This window comes from Pseudophryne corroboree, chromosome 3 (genome assembly GCF_028390025.1).
Source record: "Pseudophryne corroboree isolate aPseCor3 chromosome 3, aPseCor3.hap2, whole genome shotgun sequence".
NCBI lineage: Eukaryota > Metazoa > Chordata > Amphibia > Anura > Myobatrachidae > Pseudophryne > Pseudophryne corroboree.
Window position 1 is genome coordinate 138,381,853 of NC_086446.1, and position 14,264 is coordinate 138,396,116.

At 34.7% G+C, this 14,264-nt stretch overlaps 1 non-coding gene across 1 annotated transcript; it reads left to right on the forward strand.

Moving 5' to 3' along the window:
* The first annotated feature begins 263 nt into the window (after positions 1 to 263).
* Positions 264 to 337, forward strand: TRNAS-ACU (transfer RNA serine (anticodon ACU)). The gene has a single exon. It is a non-coding gene; the product is annotated as a tRNA-Ser (tRNA).
* Positions 338 to 14,264: the final 13,927 nt, after the last annotated feature.

Sequence of the window (14,264 nt, forward strand, 5' to 3'; positions counted from 1 at the left end):
ATATAGCAAAGGATAGTTTCAATCTGCCTACCTCTGGGTTATGGGCCCAGCATGCTTCCATTGCAGTACTCTGCTGCACATGTAAGTGCAAGAGATCCTGAAGCACTCACTCATCATGGGAAAGTACCAATGTGTTTCTTGGTTGGTTGATGGGAGAAACATCTTACAAAAACTCTCCAGATTATTGACTTTTTAAAGTTTTTCTAGGAAACGTTCTAGATGTATGCTTATTAGCCTTTGTCAGGATGTACTTTTTACAAAGTGTCTCTGTGGCGCAATCGGTTAGTGTGTCTGGCTACTAACCAAAAGGTTGGTGGTTCAATCCCACCCAGGGACGTAATTGACATTGTTATCAGATTTTGGTGATCTTTAAGTAGACAAGTCAAAATTTCAAACCCCCTGTTATGGTGTAGGGTACCTGGCCTTCTCTGATGTAATCAGAGTTAGATTTGATTCAGTGATTTTATAAAAACAGATAGGAAGCACAATTTAGCAGTGGGTTGCAGAGAAAAAGAAATATGCTGGCAAAAAAAATCCAATTGAGTGATTAAACAGCTCTTCATTTTCTGGCTTTATTTTTATGCTAACAAATTTGTTCTCTGAAAAGTGTCCACAAAGCCAAGTCTCTGATTAACACCTTTGTAGGGATCGTTTTTCACCTATTACTAAATTAAACTTGCTTCATTGGAAAGGCAGCAAGATGCATCCTCATTTCAATTTCTACTGAAATAATACAGGTTGACACCAGGAAACATTAACGCCACTGCATCCTTGCTGCTTTCTCATGTGGAAGTCTGTTTAATGTGAAAACAAGGTGATATCTAATTAGCACACAGGTAAGGAATTAAGAAAATCTTTATTTAAGGGTGAAGATGTTTCTCACAAAATCGTTGCCCCAATGCATCATTGAAATTCAAGCTGGAAAGATGATTTTAATATATCACTTGTACATTTTGTATTGCTCTTCTGGTGACAATGTAGTTTGTTTTTGTCAATTACCCTTTTAATAATAGGGTAAAGAAAATTAAGTGGATTTTTTAAAGAAAACTATACTGTCAATATACTATTCAAACAAATTAAAATGGTAAAAGTTATTGTACTTCAAGTAAAAATAAAAGAGCAAAAATATCAATCCCAGTTTTGATTACTTAAATTAACAAAAAAAATGCATATAGCAAAGGATAGTTTCAATCTGCCTACCTCTGGGTTATGGGCCCAGCATGCTTCCATTGCAGTACTCTGCTGCACATGTACGTGCAAGAGATCCTGAAGCACTCACTCATCATGGGAAAGTACCAATGTGTTTCTTCATTGGTTGATGGAAGAAACATCTTACAAAAACTCTCCAGATTATTGACTCTTTAAAGATTTTCTAGGATACGTTCTAGATGTATGCTTATTAGACTTTGTCAGTATGTACTTTTTGCAAAGTGTCTCTGTGGCGCAATCGGTTAGTATGTCCGGCTACTATCAAAAAGGTTGGTGGTTCAATCCCAACCAGGGACATAATTGACCTTGTTATCAGATTTTGGTGATCTTTAAGTAGACAAGTCAAAATTTCAAACCCCCTGTTATGGTGTAGGGTACCTGGCCTTCTCTGATGTAATCAGAGTTAGATTTGATTCAGTGATTTTATAAAAACAGCTAGGAAGCACAATTTAGCAGTGGGTTGCAGAGAAAAAGAAATATGCTGGCAAAAAAAATCCAATTGAGTGATTAAACAGCTCTTCATTTTCTGGCTTTATTTTTATGCTAACAAATTTGTTCTTTGAAAAGTGTCCACAAAGCCAAGTCTCTGATTAACACCTTTGTAGGGATGGTTTTTCACCTATTACTAAATTAAACTTGCTTCATTGGAAAGGCAGCAAGATGCATCCTCATTTCAATGTCTACTGAAATAATACAGGTTGACACCAGGAAACATTAACGCCACTGTATCCTTGCTGCTTTCTCATGTGGAAGTCTGTTTAATGTGAAAACAAGGTGATATCTAATTAGCACACAGGTAAGGAATTAAGAAAATCTTTATTTAAGGGTGAAGATGTTTCTCACAAAATCGTTGCCCCAATGCATCATTGAAATTCAAGCTGGAAAGATGATTTTAATATATCACTTGTACATTTTGTATTGCTCTTCTGGTGACAATGTAGTTTGTTTTTGTCAATTACCATTTTAATAATAGGGTAAAGAAAATTAAGTGGATTTTTGAAAGAAAACAATACTGTCAATATACTATTAAAACAAATTAAAATGGTAAAAGTTATTGTACTTTAAGTAAAAATAAAAGAGCCAAAATATCAATCCCAGTTTTGGATTACTTTAACAAAAAAAAATGCATATAGCAGAGGATAGTTTCAATCTGCCTACCGTTGGGTTATGGGCCCAGCATGCTTCCATTGCTGTACTCTGCTGCACATGTAAGTGCAAGAGATCCTGAAGCACTCACTCATCATGGGAAAGTACCAATGTGTTTCTTCGTTGGTTGATGGAAGAAACATCTTACAAAAACTCTCCAGATTATTGACTTTTTAAAGTTTTTCTAGGAAACGTTTTAGATGAATGCTTATTAGCCTTTGTCAGTATGGACTTTTGCAAAGTGTCTCTGTGGCGCAATCAGTTAGTGTGCATGGCTATTAACCAAAAGGTTGGTGGTTCAATCCCACCCAGGGACGTATTTGACCTTGTTATCAGATTTTGGTGATCTTTAAGTAGACAAGTCAAAATTTCAAACCCCCTGTTCTGGTGTAGGGTACGTGGCCTTCTCTGATGGAGTTAGATTTGATTCAGTGATTTTAGAAAAACAGCTAGGAAGCACAATTTAGCAGTGGGTTGCAGAGAAAAAGAAATATGCTGGCAAAAAAAATCCAATTGAGTGATTAAACAGCTCTTAATTTTCTGGCTTTATTTTTATGCTAACAAATTTGTTCTCTGAAAAGTGTCCACAAAGCCAAGTCTCTGATTAACACCTTTGTAAGGATGGTTTTTAACCTATTACTAAATTAAACTTGCTTCATTGGAAAGGCAGCAAGATGCATCCTCATTTCAATGTCTACTGAAATAATACAGGTTGACACCAGGAAACATTAACGCCACTGCATCCTTGCTGCTTTCTCATGTGGAAGTCTGTTTAATGTGAAAACAAGGTGATATCTAATTAGCACACAGGTAAGGAATTAAGAAAATCTTTATTTAAGGGTGAAAATGTTTCTCACAAAATCGTTGCCCCAATGCATCATTGAAATTCAAGCTGGAAAGATGATTTTAATATATCACTTGTACATTTTGTATTGCTCTTCTGGTGACAATGTAGTTTGTTTTTGTCAATTACCATTTTAATAATAGGGTAAAAAAAATTAAGTGGATTTTTGAAAGAAAACAATACTGTCAATATACTATTAAAACAAATTAAAATGGTAAAAGTTATTGTACTGTAAGTAAAAATAAAAGAGCCAACATATCAATCCCAGTTTTGGATTACTTTAATTAACAAAAAAAAAATGCATATAGCAGAGGATAGTTTCAATCTGCCTACCTCTGGGTTATGTGCCCAGCATGCTTCCATTGCTGTACTCTGCTGCACATGTAAGTGCAATAGATCCTGAAGCACTCACTCATCCTGGGAAAGTACCAATGTGTTTCTTCGTTGGTTGATGGAAGAAACATCTTACAAAAACTCTCCAGATTATTGACTTTTTAAAGTTTTTCTAGGAAACGTTTTAGATGAATGCTTATTAGCCTTTGTCAGTATGTACTTTTGCAAAGTGTCTCTGTGGCGCAATCAGTTAATGTGTATAGCTACTAACCAAAAGGTTGGTGGGTCAATCCCACCCAGGGACGTAATTGACCTTGTTATCAGATTTTGGTGATCTTTAAGTAGACAAGTCAAAATTTCAAACCCCCTCTTATGGTGTAGGGTACCTGGCCTTCTCTGATGTAATCAGAGTTAGATTTGATTCAGTGATTTTATAACAACAGCTAGGAAGCACAATTTAGCAGTGGGTTGCAGAGAAAAAGAAATATGCTGGCAAAAAAATCCAATTGAGTGATTAAACAGCTCTTCATTTTCTGGCTTTATTTTTATGCTAACAAATTTGTTCTCTGAAAAGTGTCCACAAAGCCAAGTCTCTGATTAACACCTTTGTAAGGATGGTTTTTCACCTATTACTAAATTAAACTTGCTTCATTGGAAAGGCAGCAAGATGCATCCTCATTTCAATGTCTACTGAAATAATACAGGTTGACACCAGGAAACATTAACGCCACTGCATCCTTGCTGCTTTCTCATGTGGAAGTCTGTTTAATGTGAAAACAAGGTGATATCTAATTAGCACACAGGTAAGGAATTAAGAAAATCTTTATTTAATGGTGAAAATGTTTCTCACAAAATCGTTGCCCCAATGCATCATTGAAATTCAAGCTGGAAAGATGATTTTAATTTATCACTTGTACATTTTGTATTGCTCTTCTGGTGACAATGTAGTTTGTTTTTGTCAATTACCATTTTAATAATAGGGTAAAGAAAATTAAGTGGATTTTTAAAAGAAAACAATACTTTCAATATACTATTAAAACAAATTAAAATAGTAAAAGTTATTGTACTTTAATGAAAAATAAAAGAGCTAAAATATCAATCCCAGTTTTGGATTACTTTAATTAAAAAAAAATACATATAGCAGAGGATAGTTTTAATCTGCCTACCTCTGGGTTATGGGCCCAGCATGCTTCCATTGCAGTACTCTGCTGCACATGTAAGTGCAAGCGATCCTGAAGCACTCACTCATCATGGGAAAGTACCAATGTGTTTCTTCGTTGGTTGATCTAAGAAACATCTTACAAAAACTCTCCAGATTATTGACTTTTTAAAGTTTTTCTAGGAAACGTTCTAGATGAATGCTTATTAGCCTTTGTCAGTATCCACTTTTGCAAAGTGTCTCTGTGGTGCAATCAGTTAGTGTGTTTGGCTACTAACCAAAAGGTTGGTGGTTCAATCCCACCCAGGGATGTAAGTGACCTTGTGGTCAGGTTTTGGTGATCTTTAAGTGGACAAGTCAAAATTTCAAACCCCCTCTTATGATGTAGGGTACCTGGCCTTCTCTGATGTAATCAGAGTTAGATTTGATTCAGTGATTTTATAAAAAACAGCTAGGAAGCACAATTTAGCAGTGGGTTGCAGAGAAAAAGAAATATGCTGGCAAAAAAAATCCAATTGAGTGATTAAACAGCTCTTCATTTTCTGGCTTTATTTTTATGCTAACAAATTTGTTCTCTGAAAAGTGTCCACAAAGCCAAGTCTCTGATTAACACCTTTGTAAGGATGGTTTTTAACCTATTACTAAATTAAACTTGCTTCATTGGAAAGGCAGCAAGATGCATCCTCATTTCAATGTCTACTGAAATAATACAGGTTGACACCAGGAAACATTAACGCCACTGCATCCTTGCTGCTTTCTCATGTGGAAGTCTGTTTAATGTGAAAACAAGGTGATATCTAATTAGCACACAGGTAAGGAATTAAGAAAATCTTTATTTAAGGGTGAAAATGTTTCTCACAAAATCGTTGCCCCAATGCATCATTGAAATTCAAGCTGGAAAGATGATTTTAATATATCACTTGTACATTTTGTATTGCTCTTCTGGTGACAATGTAGTTTGTTTTTGTAAATTACCATTTTAATAATAGGGTAAAGAAAATTAAGTGGATTTTTGAAAGAAAACTATACTGTCAATATACTATTAAAACAAATTAAAATGGTAAAAGTTATTGTACTTTAAGTAAAAATAAAAGAGCAAAAATATCAATCCCAGTTTTGATTACTTAAATTAACAAAAAAAAAATGCATATAGCAAAGGATAGTTTCAATCTGCCTACCTCTGGGTTATGGGCCCAGCATGCTTCCATTGCAGTACTCTGCTGCACATGTAAGTGCAAGAGATCCTGAAGCACTCACTCATCATGGGAAAGTACCAATGTGTTTCTTCGTTGGTTGATCTAAGAAACATCTTACAAAAACTCTCCAGATTATTGACTTTTTAAAGTTTTTCTAGGAAACGTTCTAGATGTATGCTTATTAGCCTTTGTCAGTATGTACTTTTTACAAAGTGTCTCTGAGGCGCAATCGGTTAGTGTGTCTGGCTACTAACCAAAAGGTTGGTGGTTCAATCCCACCCAGGGACGTAATTGACCTTGTTATCAGATTTTGGTGATCTTTAAGTAGACAAGTCAAAATTTCAAACCCCCTGTTATGGTGTAGGGTACCTGGCCTTCTCTGATGTAATCAGAGTTAGATTTGATTCAGTGATTTTATAAAAACAGATAGGAAGCACAATTAAGCAGTGGGTTGCAGAGAAAAAGAAATATGCTGGCAAAAAAAATCCAATTGAGTGATTAAACAGCTCTTCATTTTCTGGCTTTATATTTATGCTAACAAATTTGTTCTCTGAAAAGTGTCCACAAAGCCAAGTCTCTGATTAACACCTTTGTAAGGATGGTTTTTAACCTATTACTAAATTAAACTTGCTTCATTGGAAAGGCAGCAAGATGCATCCTCATTTCAATGTCTACTGAAATAATACAGGTTGACACCAGGAAACATTAACGCCACTGCATCCTTGCTGCTTTCTCATGTGGAAGTCTGTTTAATGTGAAAACAAGGTGATATCTAATTAGCACACAGGTAAGGAATTAAGAAAATCTTTATTTAAGGGTGAAAATGTTTCTCACAAAATCGTTGCCCCAATGCATCATTGAAATTCAAGCTGGAAAGATGATTTTAATATATCACTTGTACATTTTGTATTGCTCTTCTGGTGACAATGTAGTTTGTTTTTGTAAATTACCATTTTAATAATAGGGTAAAGAAAATTAAGTGGATTTTTGAAAGAAAACAATACTGTCAATATACTATTAAAACAAATTAAAATGGTAAAAGTTATTGTACTGTAAGTAAAAATAAAAGAGCCAACATATCAATCCCAGTTTTGGATTACTTTAATTAAAAAAAAAAAATGCATATAGCAGAGGATAGTTTCAATCTGCCTACCTCTGGGTTATGTGCCCAGCATGCTTCCATTGCTGTACTCTGCTGCACATGTAAGTGCAATAGATCCTGAAGCACTCACTCATCCTGGGAAAGTACCAATGTGTTTCTTCGTTGGTTGATGGAAGAAACATCTTACAAAAACTCTCCAGATTATTGACTTTTTAAAGTTTTTCTAGGAAACGTTTTAGATGAATGCTTATTAGCCTTTGTCAGTATGTACTTTTGCAAAGTGTCTCTGTGGCGCAATCAGTTAGTGTGTATGGCTATTAACCAAAAGGTTGGTGGTTCAATCCCACCCAGGGATGTAATTGACCTTGTTATCAGATTTTGGTGATCTTTAAGTAGACAAGTCAAAATTTCAAACCCCCTCTTATGGTGTAGGGTACCTGGCCTTCTCTGATGTAATCAGAGTTAGATTTGATTCAGTGATTTTATAAAAACAGCTAGGAAGCACAATTTAGCAGTGGGTTGCAGAGAAAAAGAAATATGCTGGCAAAAAAATCCAATTGAGTGATTAAACAGCTCTTCATTTTCTGGCTTTATTTTTATGCTAACAAATTTGTTCTCTGAAAAGTGTCCACAAAGCCAAGTCTCTGATTAACACCTTTGTAAGGATGGTTTTTCACCTATTACTAAATTAAACTTGCTTCATTGGAAAGGCAGCAAGATGCATCCTCATTTCAATGTCTACTGAAATAATACAGGTTGACACCAGGAAACATTAACGCCACTGCATCCTTGCTGCTTTCTCATGTGGAAGTCTGTTTAATGTGAAAACAAGGTGATATCTAATTAGTACACAGGTAAGGAATTAAGAAAATCTTTATTTAAGGGTGAAAATGTTTCTCACAAAATCGTTGCCCCAATGCATCATTGAAATTCAAGCTGGAAAGATGATTTTAATATATCACTTGTACATTTTGTATTGCTCTTCTGGTGACAATGTAGTTTGTTTTTGTCAATTACCATTTTAATAATAGGGTAAAGAAAATTAAGTGGATTTTTAAAAGAAAACAATACTTTCAATATACTATTAAAACAAATTAAAATAGTAAAAGTTATTGTACTTTAATGAAAAATAAAAGAGCAAAAATATCAATCCCAGTTTTGATTACTTAAATTAACAAAAAAAATGCATATAGCAAAGGATAGTTTCAATCTGCCTACCTCTGGGTTATGGGCCCAGCATGCTTCCATTGCAGTACTCTGCTGCACATGTAAGTGCAAGAGATCCTGAAGCACTCACTCATCATGGGAAAGTACCAATGTGTTTCTTCGTTGGTGGATGGAAGAAACATCTTACAAAAACTCTCCAGATTATTGACTTTTTAAAGTTTTTCTAGGAAACGTTTTAGATGAATGCTTATTAGCCTTTGTCAGTATGTACTTTTGAAAAGTGTCTCTGTGGTGCAATCAGTTAGTGTGTATGGCTATAAACCAAAAGGTTGGTGGTTCAATCCCACCCAGGGACGTAATTGACCTTGTTATCAGATTTTGGTGATCTTTAAGTAGACAAGTCAAAATTTCAAACCCCCTCTTATGGTGTAGGGTACCTGGCCTTCTCTGATGTAATCAGAGTTAGATTTGATTCAGTGATTTTATAAAAACAGCTAGGAAGCACAATTTAGCAGTGGGTTGCAGAGAAAAAGAAATATGCTGGCAAAAAAATCCAATTGAGTGATTAAACAGCTCTTAATTTTCTGGCTTTATTTTTATGCTAACAAATTTGTTCTTTGAAAAGTGTCCACAAAGCCAAGTCTCTGATTAACACCTTTGTAGGGATGGTTTTTCACCTATTACTAAATTAAATTTGCTTCATTGGAAAGGCAGCAAGATGCATCCTCATTTCAATGTCTACTGAAATAATACGGGTTGACACAAGGAAACATTAACGCCACTGCATCCTTGCTGCTTTCTCATGTGGAAGTCTGTTTAATGTGAAAACAAGGTGATATCTAATTAGCACACAGGTAAGGAATTAAGAAAATCTTTATTTAAGGGTGAAGATGTTTCTCACAAAATCGTTGCCCCAATGCATCATTGAAATTCAAGCTGGAAAGATGATTTTAATATATCACTTGTACATTTTGTATTGCTCTTCTGGTGACAATGTAGTTTGTTTTTGTCAATTACCCTTTTAATAATAGGGTAAAGAAAATTAAGTGGATTTTTTAAAGAAAACTATACTGTCAATATACTATTAAAACAAATTAAAATGGTAAAAGTTATTGTACTTTAAGTAAAAATAAAAGAGCAAAAATATCAATCCCAGTTTTGATTTCTTAAATTAACAAAAAAAAATGCATATAGCAAAGGATAGTTTCAATCTGCCTACCTCTGGGTTATGGGCCCAGCATGCTTCCATTGCAGTACTCTGCTGCACATGTAAGTGCAAGAGATCCTGAAGCACTCAGTCATCATGGGAAAGTACCAATGTGTTTCTTCGTTGGTTGATGGAAGAAACATCTTACAAAAACTCTCCAGATTATTGACTTTTTAAAGTTTTTCTAGGAAACGTTTTAGATGAATGCTTATTAGCCTTTGTCAGTATGGACTTTTGCAAAGTGTCTCTGTGGCGCAATCAGTTAGTGTGCACGGCTATTAACCAAAAGGTTGGTGGTTCAATCCCACCCAGGGATGTATTTGACCTTGTTATCAGATTTTGGTGATCTTTAAGTAGACAAGTCAAAATTTCAAACCCCCTCTTATGGTGTAGGGTACCTGGCCTTCTCTGATGTAATCAGAGTTAGATTTGATTCAGTGATTTTATAAAAACAGCTAGGAAGCACAATTTAGCAGTGGGTTGCAGAGAAAAAGAAATATGCTGGCAAAAAAATCCAATTGAGTGATTAAACAGCTCTTCATTTTCTGGCTTTATTTTTATGCTAACACATTTGTTCTCTGAAAAGTGTCCACAAAGCCAAGTCTCTGATTAACACCTTTGTAAGGATGGTTTTTCACCTATTACTAAATTAAACTTGCTTCATTGGAAAGGCAGCAAGATGCATCCTCATTTCAATGTCTACTGAAATAATACAGGTTGACACCAGGAAACATTAACGCCACTGCATCCTTGCTGCTTTCTCATGTGGAAGTCTGTTTAATGTGAAAACAAGGTGATATCTAATTTGCACACAGGTAAGGAATTAAGAAAATCTTTATTTAAGGGTGAAAATGTTTCTCACAAAATCGTTGCCCCAATGCATCATTGAAATTCAAGCTGGAAAGATGATTTTAATATATCACTTGTACATTTTGTATTGCTCTTCTGATGACAATGTAGTTTGTTTTTGTCAATTACCATTTTAATAATAGGGTAAAGAAAATTAAGTGGATTTTTAAAAGAAAACAATACTTTCAATATACTATTAAAACAAATTAAAATGGTAAAAGTTATTGTACTTTAATGAAAAATAAAAGAGCAAAAATATCAATCCCAGTTTTGGATTACTTTAATTAACAAAAAAAAATGCATATAGCAGAGGATAGTTTTAATCTGCCTACCTCTGGGTTATGGGCCCAGCATGCTTCCATTGCAGTACTCTGCTGCACATGTAAGTGCAAGAGATCCTGAAGCACTCACTCATCATGGGAAAGTACCAATGTGTTTCTTCGTTGGTGGATGGAAGAAACATCTTACAAAAACTCTCCAGATTATTGACTTTTTAAAGTTTTTCTAGGAAACATTTTAGATGAATGCTTATTAGCCTTTGTCAGTAGGTACTTTTGCAAAGTGTCTCTGTGGCGCAATCAGTTAGTGTGTACGGCTATAAACCAAAAGGTTGGTGGTTCAATCCCACCCAGGGACGTAATTGACCTTGTTATCAGATTTTGGTGATCTTTAAGTAGACAAGTCAAAATTTCAAACCCCCTCTTATGGTGTAGGGTACCTGGCCTTCTCTGATGTAATCAGAGTTAGATTTGATTCAGTGATTTTATAAAAACAGCTAGGAAGCACAATTTAGCAGTGGGTTGCAGAGAAAAAGAAATATGCTGGCAAAAAAAATCCAATTGAGTGATTAAACAGCTCTTAATTTTCTGGCTTTATTTTTATGCTAACAAATTTGTTCTTTGAAAAGTGTCCACAAAGCAAGTCTCTGATTAACACCTTTGTAGGGATGGTTTTTAACCTATTACTAAATTAAATTTGCTTCATTGGAAAGGCAGCAAGATGCATCCTCATTTCAATGTCTACTGAAATAATACGGGTTGACACAAGGAAACATTAACGCCACTGCATCCTTGCTGCTTTCTCATGTGGAAGTCTGTTTAATGTGAAAACAAGGTGATATCTAATTAGCACACAGGTAAGGAATTAAGAAAATCTTTATTTAAGGGTGAAGATGTTTCTCACAAAATCGTTGCCCCAATGCATCATTGAAAGTCAAGCTGGAAAGATGATTTTAATATATCACTTGTACATTTTGTATTGCTCTTCTGGTGACAATGTAGTTTGTTTTTGTCAATTACCCTTTTAATAATAGGGTAAAGAAAATTAAGTGGATTTTTTAAAGAAAACTATACTGTCAATATACTATTAAAACAAATTAAAATGGTAAAAGTTATTGTACTTTAAGTAAAAATAAAAGAGCAAAAATATCAATCCCAGTTTTGATTACTTAAATTAACAAAAAAATATGCATATAGCAAAGGATAGTTTCATTCTGCCTACCTCTGGGTTATGGGCCCAGCATGCTTCCATTGCAGTACTCTGCTGCACATGTAAGTGCAAGAGATCCTGAAGCACTCAGTCATCATGGGAAAGTACCAATGTGTTTCTTCGTTGGTTGATGGAAGAAACATCTTACAAAAACTCTCCAGATTATTGACTTTTTAAAGTTTTTCTAGGAAACGTTTTAGATGAATGCTTATTAGCCTTTGTCAGTATGTACTTTTGCAAAGTGTCTCTGTGGCGCAATCAGTTAGAGTATATGGCTATTAACCAAAAGGTTGGTGGTTCAATCCCACCCAGGGACGTAATTGACCTTGTTATCAGATTTTGGTGATCTTTAAGTAGACAAGTCAAAATTTCAAACCCCCTCTTATGGTGTAGGGTACCTGGCCTTCTCTGATGTAATCAGAGTTAGATTTGATTCAGTGATTTTATAAAAACAGCTAGGAAGCACAATTTAGCAGTGGGTTGCAGAGAAAAAGAAATATGCTGGCAAAAAAATCCAATTGAGTGATTAAACAGCTCTTCATTTTCTGGCTTTATTTTTATGCTAACAAATTTGTTCTCTGAAAAGTGTCCACAAAGCCAAGTCTCTGATTAACACCTTTGTAAGGATGGTTTTTCACCTATTACTAAATTAAACTTGCTTCATTGGAAAGGCAGCAAGATGCATCCTCATTTCAATGTCTACTGAAATAATACAGGTTGACACCAGGAAACATTAACGCCACTGCATCCTTGCTGCTTTCTCATGTGGAAGTCTGTTTAATGTGAAAACAAGGTGATATCTAATTAGCACACAGGTAAGGAATTAAGAAAATCTTTATTTAAGGGTGAAAATGTTTCTCACAAAATCGTTGCCCCAATGCATCATTGAAATTCAAGCTGGAAAGATGATTTTAATATATCACTTGTACATTTTGTATTGCTCTTCTGATGACAATGTAGTTTGTTTTTGTCAATTACCATTTTAATAATAGGGTAAAGAAAATTAAGTGGATTTTTAAAAGAAAACAATACTTTCAATATACTATTAAAACAAATTAAAATGGTAAAAGTTATTGTACTTTAATGAAAAATAAAAGAGCAAAAATATCAATCCCAGTTTTGGATTACTTTAATTAACAAAAAAAATGCATATAGCAGAGGATAGTTTTAATCTGCCTACCTCTGGGTTATGGGCCCAGCATGCTTCCATTGCAGTACTCTGCTGCACATGTAAGTGCAAGAGATCCTGAAGCACTCACTCATCATGGGAAAGTACCAATGTGTTTCTTCGTTGGTGGATGGAAGAAACATCTTACAAAAACTCTCCAGATTATTGACTTTTTAAAGTTTTTCTAGGAAACGTTTTAGATGAATGCTTATTAGCCTTTGTCAGTATGTACTTTTGCAAAGTGTCTCTGTGGCGCAATCAGTTAGTGTGTACGGCTATAAACCAAAAGGTTGGTGGTTCAATCCCACCCAGGGACGTAATTGACCTTGTTATCAGATTTTGGTGATCTTTAAGTAGACAAGTCAAAATTTCAAACCCCCTCTTATGGTGTAGGGTACCTGGCCTTCTCTGATGTAATCAGAGTTAGATTTGATTCAGTGATTTTATAAAAACAGCTAGGAAGCACAATTTAGCAGTGGGTTGCAGAGAAAAAGAAATATGCTGGCAAAAAAAATCCAATTGAGTGATTAAACAGCTCTTAATTTTCTGGCTTTATTTTTATGCTAACAAATTTGTTCTTTGAAAAGTGTCCACAAAGCCAAGTCTCTGATTAACACCTTTGTAGGGATGGTTTTTAACCTATTACTAAATTAAATTTGCTTCATTGGAAAGGCAGCAAGATGCATCCTCATTTCAATGTCTACTGAAATAATACGGGTTGACACAAGGAAACATTAACGCCACTGCATCCTTGCTGCTTTCTCATGTGGAAGTCTGTTTAATGTGAAAACAAGGTGATATCTAATTAGCACACAGGTAAGGAATTAAGAAAATCTTTATTTAAGGGTGAAGATGTTTCTCACAAAATCGTTGCCCCAATGCATCATTGAAAGTCAAGCTGGAAAGATGATTTTAATATATCACTTGTACATTTTGTATTGCTCTTCTGGTGACAATGTAGTTTGTTTTTGTCAATTACCCTTTTAATAATAGGGTAAAGAAAATTAAGAGGATTTTTTAAAGAAAACTATACTGTCAATATACTATTAAAACAAATTAAAATGGTAAAAGTTATTGTACTTTAAGTAAAAATAAAAGAGCAAAAATATCAATCCCAGTTTTGATTACTTAAATTAACAAAAAAATATGCATATAGCAAAGGATAGTTTCATTCTGCCTACCTCTGGGTTATGGGCCCAGCATGCTTCCATTGCAGTACTCTGCTGCACATGTAAGTGCAAGAGATCCTGAAGCACTCAATCATCATGGGAAAGTACCAATGTGTTTCTTCGTTGGTTGATGGAAGAAACATCTTACAAAAACTCTCCAGATTATTGACTTTTTAAAGTTTTTCTAGGAAACGTTTTAGATGAATGCTTATTAGCCTTTGTCAGTA